We start from the raw sequence: 12943 nt of genomic DNA, 5'->3' as shown, positions 1-12943 counted from the left end.
ATTGGATACCTCCAAATATTCATAATAGGCTCCTTGCCTTAAGACAGCAGGAGACCTATTGGATTTACAAAATAGGTAGTTTGCAACCTAGAGGTTTGAATGTGGATTTGGATCTTGCTGCCTACATGTGATTAAATTTGGGGTTGTTTTTGGTGTTGTCATAGGTGTGTGTGTGTGTGTGTGTATGGATATGTATCCTAGTCTGTTGATGTGTACATGGGTATAGGTCTACATTGAGCTCTTCCTCATCATGAGTTGTTCTATTGGAATAGTTGTTCATCTTTTCACTGAAAATAAAGTATAGTGCCTTTTAGAATAGGGGGTTTAATATAATTTAATATAATTTTATTGTATGAATTTTCAATATATGAATGATTATCAAAAAGAAAGTCACTATGTATATCAAATCCTGTTATTATGGTATATCATTATATTTATTCAATGATTTTAAACAATTTGTATATTTATGATATTGTCATTAATAATTATTATATGTTTTTAGGTAGGATATTTATGCCAAGTATTATCTGTAGGTTATATTTCAGACGATATGAATTAGTTGTATATTGTTGTATTGTATTTTATTCTGTATAGTGTAGGTCAGTGTTTTTCAACCAATGTGCCGTGAGAGATCTTTAGGTGTGCCATGGCAGACTGACAACAGTGTGACATATTTTTTAAACTTCGCTTGTTTTTTACTCCCAGTGCAGGGGTAGTTTGTAGGAGGCATGGCATAACAGCACAATACATACAGTATGTGTGTGTTTGTGTGTATGTGTATATATATATATATATGCTGTATTAGGCTACAATGTGTGATTTTTTTAAAATTTTGGGATGGTGGTGTGCCACAGGATTTTTTAATGTAAAAAAGTGTGCCACAACAAAAAAAAGGTTAAAAATCACTGGTGTAGGTAAATGTATTCCTGAAAGGTGTGTGATGGCATTATATCACCAGAGGGCGCTTTTCCCTTTGGTATAAATTAACAACCCACCATTATGGAGAACACCATACTTGAACTATTACACAACTTACCCTTGAAGAAGTCTGGCCGTGTTCCGGACGAAACGCGTATGGATATCGTGAAGTGTTGTTTGCCTTCATTGACCGTATTGGCTGCTGAGAGGTTGAGACCTAAAGGGGGACGCTCTGGATCCTGTTCCCTACAGTGACGTCAGACGCCGGCTCTGTGTTCGGCGGTCCGCTAAGAACTTTGGACACTTTCTGCCTGTAGATCAGGACTCAGACTGCTGTTGCCTTTGATTCAATTTGGAGATCGTTTTCGCTTACTTAAGTGTAAGTTACTATGTTTATATTTAATACATTCATCTAATAAATTACTCAAGCTTGTTTGCGCTTCTTCTACGCTTCTTGTTGCAGATTACGTGTAGATAGCCACACTTTATCCCCGATATTATATTTAGGAGACGGTGTACGTTTTTTATCATAAGGAAATTTCTGATATATCTTAGACTGTTCCATGTTCTCCTTAACAATAGTAAAGGTTTCAGCGATGGTATTCACCAGATCATTAACTTGGGGACAAGAACTGTCCTGAAGATTGTCTTGATGAAAGGAAGGATGGAACCCATAGTTAATATAGAAAGGTGAAAACTTTGTGGTGCTGTGAACGAAGTTGTTATATGCAAATTCAGCATAAGGTAATAGGTTGGCCCAATTATCCTGCCTCGAACTAATGAAACACCGTAGGAATTGTTCCAACCATTGGTTGGTCCTTTCCGTTTGTCCATTTGATTGTGGGTGGAAAGAGGTACTTAAGCGGCGTTGTATTTTGAGGGTTTTACACAATGCAGTCCAGAATCTACTCGTGAATTGGGATCCACGATCAGAGGTGATACTAAGTGGTAGCCCATGGTGCTTTATAACATGTTGAATAAGTAGCTGTGCAGTTTCAAAGGCTGTAGGCAATTTATGTATAGGGATAAAATGTACCATTTTACTGAATATGTCAACGACAACTAATATAGTCGTACAGTTGGAAGATTTAGGTAGTTCAACAATGTAGTCTACTGCTATATCGGTCCATGGTCTTGTTGGAATGGGTAAAGGAATTAGTTGTCCATTGGGATGTTGAGTTTTATTTTTTGAAACTGTACAAATTTTACATGTCCTTATATATTGTTCAATGTCGTTTCTAACGGTAGGCCACCAGAAGTTCCTGGTTATTAATTCTATAGTCTTTCTAATTCCAGGATGCCCGGCCAAGGGAGCATCATGGTTGGTATGTAGAATTTTAGATCTCAGAGGTTGTGGAACGTATACTAAGTTGTCATGATATAGCAGACCGTCAGTACCAGTGTACAATTGAGAGTTAGGTAAATTACCATCTAAGCTCTGATGGGTTATTAGTTGGTCAAGAATGGTGTCAGTGAGAGCAATTATGTTATCAGGAGGTATTATATTTTGTTGGTGGTAGTTTGATTCTGCTTTCTGTGGAACTCTTGATAAAGCATCAGCTTTTAGGTTTTTATTGGCCGGACGATATGTAATGAGGTAGTTAAATCTGTTAAAATATAGATTCCACCGAACGTGACGGGATGTGAGAGTGCGATTTGTTTTCAAGTATTGTAAATTCCTGTGATCAGTGTATATCAGGATAGGTATAGATGTGCCCTCGAGAAGGTGTTGCCAATGTTGTAGGGATGCCTTTATAGCTAACAATTCTTTTTCACCTATAGCGTAATTAATTTCTGATTCATTCATTACACGGGAAAAGAAAGCGACAGGATGAAGGGGATGGTTAAGACTTTGTCTTTGTGTCAGAACAGCACCTATTGCGTGATCAGACGCGTCAACTTCCAGAACATATTGAAGTTCTGGATTGGGGTAAGATAATATAGGTGCTGTTGTGAATTTGTGTTTTAAATCATCAAATGTTTTTTGAGCAAGTTCAGACCAGGTGAACTTGATATTATTTTTTGTAAGATTAGTCAGCGGTTTGGTTATATGTGCAAAGTTTTTAATAAACTTTCTATAGAAGTTGGCGAACCCCATAAATCTCTGTATTTGTTTTTTAGAGGTTGGAGTAGGCCAATCCAATATGGCTTTTATTTTAGTATTTTCCATGTTTATTCCTTCAGGAGTGGATAACATATCCTAAAAATGTGATAGTTTTGGTATTAAAGATACACTTCTCTGGTTTTGCATATAAGTGATGTTGACGTAACCTAGATAGTACTGTACGAACGTGTTTAATGTGCTCTGATTCATTTTGTGAATAAATCAATATGTCGTCTAAGTAAATGACCTCTAATAAGTCTCTAAACACGTCATTAATCAAGTACTGAAAAGTTGCTGGCGCGTTGCAGATGCCGAATGGCATCACTGTATACTCGTAGAGCCATTCGTCCCCTTGCCTAACACAGATGAGGTTGTATGCTCCCCTTAAGTCAAGTTTTGTGAAGTGTGTAGCTCCCTCTAGCCTTTCTATAAGCTCTGAAATGAGGGGTAAAGGGTATCTATTTTTTATCGTATGGCGGTTAAGTTCCCTATAATCTACTATAGGTCGAATTGTTCCGTCTTTGTTCTTTACAAAGAACATCCCTGCTCCCGCGGGAGAGGTTGACGGTCTAATAAACCCCTTACAAAGATTTTCTTCAAGGTAAGTTTTTAAATAATCTAATTCGACCTTAGAAAGTGGAAAGATATGTCCACATGGAATGTCTGATCTGGGTAATAAATCTATGGGACAATCATACTTTCTATGTGGGGGGAGATTTTCAGACTCTTTTTTTGCAAAACACATCTGCGAAATCTGAATACTCAGAGGGTATGTTTGATGTGGCAGATTGTAGTATGTGGTGACTAGAATGACAAGTTGTTTTGCAATACTCTGAAGTGAAATTAATTACGGGTGACTTCCAGGAAATAGTTGGGTCATGTAAGGCCAGCCAGGAGTAGCTTAAGACTATAAAGGGTACATGGGAGAAGGAATAACGTCAAAGGATATATATTCAATATGTGAATTTTCTGTAGAGACAAGTAAAGTAACAGTTTGATGTGAGATAGGACCTGAAGACATTGGACTACCGTCAATAACTTTTACCAATACTGGATTCGTCTTTTGTATCAGTGGAATTTTATTTACAACAGTGAAATTCAAGTCGATGTAATTAGTGCTGGCTCCTGAGTCAGTAATTGCTCTGATTGGCACCCGTTGATTCTCCCACTGTAAAACAAGTGAGAGTGAGCATTGTGTAGAATTTGGGATGTGTACATTATAACAGGTATTTATTAGGTAGTTCTTACCCTTTTTCTGACGTGTAAGCAGTGGACAGTCCTTTACGGTATGTTGTCTAGCTCCACAATACATGCAGAGGTTATTCTGTCTCCGTCTGTGCTTTTCCTGGGGGTTAAGCGGTCCTTTTATAACACCTATATCCATAGCTTCAGGGGTGCTGTGAGCAGGTGTTCTAATGAATTGTTGTGTGGTACTGGAAGTGTTAGGGCGTCTGTATGTGTTTTCAGTTGGACTACGTTCAGATCTACGTTCTCTTAAACGTCTGTCAAGACTGATACTTAAATTAATTAAGCCTTCTAATGTTTGGGGCATTTCTACCCTGGCCATCTCGTCCTTAAGTTGGTCAGCTAACCCTAATCTAAACTGGTTACATAGTGATAATTCATTCCAACCACTGTCTTTAGAAAATCTTTTAAACTCTGTGATATAATCCTCTACAGGTTTTTTAAGTTGCCTTAGTGCTCTCATACTATTCTCGACTGTTAGTTGCTTATATGGATTGTCATATAATTGTGACATTGCAGAGAAATATAACTCTATTGAATGTAGTATAGGGTCATTGTTTCCAAAATATATGTTAGCCCATATACGTGGTTGCCCTCTGAGATAGGAAATAGTGGTGAGAACCTTGACCTGGTCAGTAGGATAGGTGTGAGGTCTGAGGGCAAATAGTAAATAACAGGCGTTCTTAAATTCTCTGAAATGTTTCCTATCTCCTTGGAAAACTTCAGGGGAACTGACATTGGGTTCTGTTACCTGAGCAGTCTTTTGTTTGTCAGCAATGTCTTTAATGTAGGATTTGAGTGAGGCATTTTCATGCTGCAGAGAGTTTAGTGCCTGAGTAATAGATTCTACCTTATCTGTCAGGGCCTGCACATGTGTAACTATATCTACTGGATTCATGGTTAGAGGCTTGGTAATAATGTCAAGTCTTTAAGGAAGATCCTATCACTTCCATGTGAAGAGAATGAAACCTTTAAGTAAATATCCAACTGTAGATATATAAGTTTATAGTCCATGAGGAGGTCATACTTTATAACTGACTATGGAAATAGTTATTTGTGTGGAAGAGATGATACTTCACGAAAGGAAGGGGTTAACAAATGATACAGAGGATCATTTAAGAAGTATCATTTCTACCATTGATTTAAGGTATAAGTTTATGATAAAGAAATATCTATGACCATAGGATGGCAACAGGTAATATGGCAGATGTACTCATCATAAAATACCTTTTACCGGTTAAGCAAGGAAATGGTTACCCAATTTCTAAGTGTTAAGCAACAGCTGATGCAGGTATCGCAAGTGACAAATATTATACAGTACAGGGTGTGAGTAAAAGAACAAATATGACCTTATTGAAGGAGACCTTGATCAAACTCCTTTGTAGAGGGAGAAGTCTTGTGCTGCTGCTATCAGGCTCCTTCGTAGGCAGAGAGGCGTTGTGCTGGCATGTGACGTCACCGCTATGCTTACGGCTTCCGACTTCAGTGAGAATCAGCTGTTCGGTACGCAGGTTAAGGAAGTTTAACCTGAAGTTGATCACAGGTTCACAAGTAAGAGCTAAGCTGGCAAAACTTAGCAGGATTTGGTAGATCAAATAGTTAGTTTGGTGGAGGAAATAACTCCAGATACGGCTTGCAGTAATTTCTCCAGATACACAATCCACTTAGAGGATCAGGAGTGAAATGAGGGGAAAAGATTACCAAGCAGGGAATGAACTGTAATTGGTGGTTTTATACAGGTGACGAATAGGCCATGCCTCTCCTTAAAGGCACAGACAGGTAACAGACTAAATGAGAAAATGTGATTATGACATCCGGTGCCTTTATTTAAAACAGGGTGGCCGAGAGATTGCACAGAGATCAATTTATCACATGGCTCTTTAACAAATAACAACGTTATACTCTTTTTTTTTATTTTTTTTTTTTTTTCCTTTGTCCCCGGCGCCCATACTTAAAAAACAATGCAGACCGGGAGTTGGAGTATGTAACGCCCATGAGGGGCGGGGCTTGCCGGATGGCGCTAGTATGTGCGCTCTTCTCTTTTGAGTCTCCGGTCTATGCTGCAGCTGCGGTGTCAGGCTATCTCTGACAGCCAGGTTATTAGAAAGGCAGCACTCAAAGGTTATAGTGGCATAAACTGTGTTTTACATAACTTTGCTCCCAAAGGGTTGTTAGCTAAATCTCACAGAAATGTGTTAGACAAGTTACTACATGTACTGGCTCTCATCGGCTTATATTAACAAGTCTAAAAGCCGACAGGGAGGCTTATTTTTTTGCACATGCAAACTGTTATATATGTCTTGCTTCCTACTGCTCATATTAACAAATATGGCAACTGACAGGGAGGTTTACTTTATTATGCATGATATATATTTTACATGTCCCACTCCCGACAGGGAGAATTCCTTGAAGAAGTTATATGACTTGTTCCTGTTCCCAACAGCTGGTTTTACATTGCGAGCTGACTAGGGGGATTTATTTATTTATTTTGCATACATGGTTCTCCCGACAGCTCCATTTGTCTCAAATTAGCAGAATGAGAGTTTAACTTGATGCGCCCATGATGGGCGGAGATAAGGTTCACGCCATTGTTTGCGCGCCTTTTGTACAAATTTTTTTGAATGGACGCCAGCTGCCTTCTCTGCTGTATTATAGCATATAGTTGAGAAGCTTTGCGCTTTTTATGTGAGAGTGTCTTCAATGAACAGGATACTGTTCTCTGCTGCGTTAGGCATATGGCAGAGATGCTTTAAAGACATGCAGTATGTAAGAGAGATTATAACTAATTTGGATGCATGTTATCTGTCAGTACCCCTTCCGATTACAGACAGACTCCTATGGGCTAAGTTGAACTCAGGGGGTTCTGTGTTATACGCCACATATAGCAGCACATTTATATTTTGATGCAAATACATGGATGATGGTGAGCCTTTTTTTTTTTGGTTAATGTGCCATTTCAAGTCACATTACTACTCTAGTATCTCTTCAGATTGAATAAATCTTTTACCTTTTCTAAAGATTTTCGTGGAGGGGAACAACCTTGAGTATTTGATACATTTCAGCTGTTTGAGCAATTCAGCTTTGTGTTTATAATGGAACATGTTACGTGTAAAATTTAAAGTGGCGGTAACGTTTTTTTGTGTGTATATTTTCATTAAAATATTACACTCCTTTTTTTTTTTTTGTCTTTCTAAACCTTCTCCCTTAAAGGCGTTTGCCATTTGGGAGTATGTTGATAATGCTCATCTTATGTCACAAACCTATAGGGTTCAAAAGTTTGTTCGGGACTTCGTTCTATCCTGGTGTATTCTATCCTAGTACGTTCAGGGAGAAGGACCACATTTCTTATATTTAAGGAAGGGTTTCCCATAACCACCTTGATTAAGGGGACTGGGCACAAATCCTTGGTGGCTTAGTGGGTAAGCAAGCAGCCCACCAGATGGAAGGCCAGCAATTTGAATCCAGCCGCTGTCACCAGGTTAGAATTTACCTAGGGTGGAAGGAGTAGTTTCCAACCTAGATAAGTGAACCACTTTTTTCCTTAGGGAATAGTTGGGTTTTTCAAAAGTTATATGGACCTACTGTGTACTCAATACCCTTAACACCGTCGTTAGTGCGACAGTAATTGGTGGGATGCGTTGTCTGATACTTTTAAGTCATAAACTCCCCTGAAATTAGGTCAGGATAGAGGTTCTCTGTCCCAGCTCTCTGAGCCTTAGGGTTAGAGTCTGAATACTCATATGTATGCTCTAAGTTTGATTTTTTTAACAATACCACTACTAGAGGGCTTTGTTGGATCCTGACTTGATGGGGATTTTTGGTCACATCTGGTTGAAGTTCCCAAAAAGGAGGGACTATTCAGATCTATCTTAGGTCTCTCTAAGCTTGTTTCTCAGAGTTCCATTTTGCAAGATGGAAACTATTGGTTCCATTCTTCCATTGATGCAGGAGGGTCAATTTATGACGACAGTTGATCTAAAGGATGCATATCTTCATGTTCCTATCCATAGAGATCATTACAAGTTCTTACGGTTTGTCTTCTGGACAAACGTTTTCAGTTTCTGAGTCTTCCTTTCGGTCTCTCCAGGGCACCCAGAATTTTCATAAAGGTTCTGGGGTCTCTACTGGCGGTTCTAAGACCGCGGGGCATTGCGGCGGCGCCTCTGCCTCTCAATGGACTAGTGATAGACTTTGCTGCTTTAAGAGCTGAAGGTTGAGAGTTTGAATCCAGCTGTGGCTATGTGTTTCACACAGCAAGTCTTCTTTCACTGGTGGGTTACAAATAACCTTGCCTAACCCATGACTGGCAAGCTACTGAATTTGCCTATATTCTAATCCAGGTGTCATCTTATCAATTAACAAGGTCTCATATCAACATTGTACTATTCCTCCAGGGAATCGCGGATGGATAAATCTGGAAGAGAGTTTGTTAATCCCGCAAACAGGGGTAACCTTCAGGGGAAATCTAATAGAGTCTATATCCATGACTTTGTTTCTGACGAAGGTCAGAAGGTCAAAGATTCTTATTACATGTTGAGTCCTTCAGTCCTCTCCTCGGCCGTCAATTGTACAGTCCATGGAGGTAATCGGATTGATGTTGGCGGCAATGATCATCATACCGTTTGCTCGGTTTCATCTCAGACAGCTAAGCATGCTCAGGCGGTGGAATGGAGATTATACAGGTTTGTTTCCTCAAATAACCATAGATCAGAGGACGAACTACTCTCTTCAATGGTGGTTGTCTCTGGATCATCTATGCCAGGGGACATGCTTTCGCAGTGCTTCGCACCAATTCATCAGATTCTAGGCGGACAATAACGAAGGTGGTTTACATCAATCATCAGGGAGGAACAAGGAGTTCCTTAGTGATGACCGTAGTAGCCAAGATAATCCAGTGGCCGGAGGCCCGGTCTTGACATCTGTCAGCGATCCACATCCCAGGGGTAGACAACTGGGAGGCAGATTTTCTGAGCAAATTTCATCCAGAAATTTTCTTCAACCTGATTCTCAGATAGGGTCGGCCGGAGTTGGATTTCTTGGCATCTCATCAGAATGCCAAGCTTCCGAAATACCGGTCCAGGGGCTCCAGGCCGAGCTGATAGATACCTTGGCAGTTCCTTGGTCTTTCAGTCTGGCATATCTATTCTCCCTGTTTGCGTTCCTTTTTCCGGGTTATTGCTCGAATCAAACAGGAGAGGGCATCAGTGATCCTCCTTGCTCCGGAGTGACCTCGCAGGATTTGGTATACTGATCTGATGGCCATGTCTTCTTTGCCACCTTGGAGGTTTCCGTTGAGGATGGACCTTTTCATTCAGGGTTTCTTCGGTTGCCAAATCTAGTTTTCTCTGCAGCTGACTGCTTGGAGATTGAACGCTTGGTCTTGTACAAGCGAGGGTTTTTCTCATTAGGTTATAGCTACCTTTATTCGGGCGTGTAAGCTTGTGTCTATTAAGATTTACCGTAAGATATGGCGTAAATATCTTTATTGGTGTGAATCCAAGGGCTACTCATGGAGTGGAGTTAGGATTCCCAGGATTTTGTCTTTTCTCCAAGAAGGATTGGAGAAGGGGTTTTCAGCAAGTTCCCTCAAAATGCCTATAAATACACCCCCCACCACACCCACAATTCAGTTTTACAAACTTTGCCTCCTATGGAGGTGGTGAAGTAAGTTTGTGCTAGATTTCTACGTTGATATGCGCTTCGCAGCATGCTGAAGTCCGGTTTCCTCTCAGAGTGCAGTGAATTACAGAGGGATGTGAAGGGAGTATTGCCTATTGAATGCAATGGTCATCCTATCGGGGATCTATTTCATAGGTTCTCTGTTTTCGGTTGTAGAGATTCATCTCCTACCTCCCTTTTCAGATCGACGATATACTCTTATATACCATTACCTCTGCTGATTCTCGTTTCAGTACTGGTTTGGCTATCTGCTATATGTAGATGAGTGTCTTTTGGTAAGTATGTTTTATTTTATTTATGACACTCTCAGCTATGGTTTGGCACTTTATATGTAAAGTTCTAAATATATGTTTCATACTTATATTTGCCATGATTCAGGTTAATCAGTATATTTCCTTCTTACAGACTGTCAGTTTCATTTTGAGAAATGCATATGAATAAAAAAAAATTCTTACCTGAAAATTTTTCAAATTGACTTTTCTTTCTAAATTGCGGGCTGTTAGGCTCACAGGAGCAAAAAATGCTATAAATTATTGCGTCATTTTTGGCGCGAGAATTACGTTTGTTGACGTTATAATGTCATTTCCGGCATCTTAATTGGCGCCGAGAGTTTTCATGTAGTTGCGTCATTTATGACGCTCGTGTTTGTTGCAGACGTTTTTGGCGTAAAAAAATTTGTCAATTGTGGGCGTCATACTTGGCGCCAGTTTTTTTTTTTTTACATTATTTAAGTCTTTGTTTCTTTTTGCTTCTGGTTTCCAGAGGCTTATTCTGTTTGCATTTTTTCTCATTCCTGAAACTGTCATTTAAGGAATTTGATAATTTTGCTTTATATGTTGTTTTTTCTATTACATATTGCAAGATGTCTCAATCTGACCCTGTATCAGAATCTACTTCTGGAATGCTGCTGCCTGATGTTGGTTCTTCCAAAGCTAAGTTGTTGTAAACTTGTGGTAACTGTTCCTCCGGCTGTAGTTTGTGTTAGTTGTCATGATAAACTTTCAAAAGCAGACAATATTTCCATTAGTAGTAGTCCATTACCTGTTGTTGTTCCTTCAACATCTAATGTTCAGGATATTCCTGTTAATGGGAGATAATTTGTTTCTAATTCTATTCAGAAGGCCCTGTCTGTTATACCTCCTTCTAATAAACGTAAAAGGTCTTTTAAAACTTCTCATAAATTAGATGAATTTTTAAATGACCGCCAGCATTCTGATTTATATATCTCTGATGACGATCTATCTGTTTCAGAAGATTCTGCCTTAGTTATTGACACTGACAAATCTTCATATTTATTTAAAATGGAGTTTATTCGTTCTTTATTAAAAGAGGTGTTGATTGCATTAGATATGGAGGAGTCTAGTCCTCTTGATATTAAAACCAGTAAACGTTTAAATTCGGTTTTTAAACCTCATGTAGTTATTCCAGAGGTTTCTCCAGTTCCTGATGCTATTTCAGATGTAATTTCTAGGGAATGGAATAGTTTGGATACTTCATTTACTCCTTCTTTAAGGTTTAAGAAACTGTACCCTTTGCCGTCTGATAGATTGGAGTTTTGGGAAAAAATCCCCAAAGTTGATGGGGCTATCTCTACTCTTGCTAAACGTACTACTATTCCTACGGCAGATAGTACTTCTTTCAAAAATCCTTTGGATAGGAAGCTTGAATCTTATCTAAGGAAGGCTTATGTTCAGGTCATCTTCTTATGCCTGCTATTTCTTTGGCTGATGTTGCTGCGGCTTCAACTTTTTGGTTGGAGGCTTTAGCGCAACAGGTACCAGATCATAATGTGTATAGCATTGTTAAGCTACTTCAACATGCTAATAATTTCATTTGTGATGCCATTTTTTATATCATTAGAATTGATGTCAGGTATATGTCTTTAGCTATTTTAGCTTGAAGAGCTTTATGGCTTAAATCTTGGAATGCGGATATGACTTCTAAGTCAACGTTGCTATCTCTTTCTTTCCAAGGTAATAAATTGTTTGGTTCTCAGTTGGATTCTATAATTTCAACTGTCACTGGGGGAAGGGAGCTTTTTTGCCTCAGGATAAAAAATCTAAGGGTAAATTTAGGGCTAACCGTTTTCGTTCATTTCGTCAGAATAAGGAACAGAAGCCTGACCCTTCCCCTAAAGGAACAGTTTCCAATTGGAAGCCTTCTCCAGTCTGGAATAAATCCAAGCCTTTTAGAAAATAAAAACCAACCCCCAAGTCCGCATGAAGGTGCGGCCCTCATTCCAGCACAGCTGGTAGGGGGCAGATTACGATTTTTCAAAGATGTTTGGATCAATTCAATTCAAAATCATTGGATTCAGAACATTGTTTCTCATGGGTATAGGATAGGTTTCAAGGTAAGACAGTCTGTGAGAAGGTTCTTTCTCTCACGCATTCCAGTGAACCCAGTAAAGGCTCAGGCTTTCCTGAAATGTGTTTTCGACCTGGAGTCATCTGGGGTAATTGTGCCAGTTTTAATTGTGGGGTTTTATTCAAATCTGTTCATTGTACCAAAGAAAGAGAATTCTTTCAGACCAGTTCTGGATCTAAACATTTTGAATCGTTATGTAAGAATACCAACATTCAAAATGGTGACTATAAGGACTATTCTGCCTTTTGTTCTGCAAGGGCATTATATGTCCACAATAGACTTACAGGATGCTTATCTTCATATTCCAATTCATCCAGATCACTATCAGTTCCTGAGATTCTCTTTTCTAGACAAGCATTACCAATTTGTTGCTGTTCCTTTTGGCCTAGCAACAGCTCCAAGGATCTTCTCAAAGGTTCTCGGTGCCCTTCTCTCTGTAATCAGAGAGCGGGGTATTGCAGTGTTTCCTTATTTGGACGATATCTTGGTACTTGCTCAGTCTTTACATTCTGCAGAATCTCACACGAATCAACTTGTGTTGTTTCTTCAAAAACATGGTTGGAGGATCAATTTTCCAAAAAGTTCCTTGATTCCTCAGACAAGGGTAACAGTTTTAGGATTCCAAATAGA

The 12943-nt window shown here is 39.2% G+C and overlaps 1 protein-coding gene and 1 non-coding gene across 2 annotated transcripts in view; both read left to right on the top strand.

The window, feature by feature from the left end:
• TBKBP1 (TBK1 binding protein 1) overlaps positions 1-12943 on the top strand; it is a 694444-nt gene that overhangs the window by 41635 nt on the left and 639866 nt on the right. The window lies entirely within an intron of this gene.
• Positions 7237-7348, top strand: LOC128646361 (U5 spliceosomal RNA). Its single transcript, XR_008400300.1, has one exon. It is a non-coding gene; the product is annotated as a U5 spliceosomal RNA (small nuclear RNA).

This window comes from Bombina bombina, chromosome 1 (genome assembly GCF_027579735.1).
Source record: "Bombina bombina isolate aBomBom1 chromosome 1, aBomBom1.pri, whole genome shotgun sequence".
NCBI lineage: Eukaryota > Metazoa > Chordata > Amphibia > Anura > Bombinatoridae > Bombina > Bombina bombina.
This window is presented reverse-complemented; position numbering and strand designations above follow the sequence as displayed.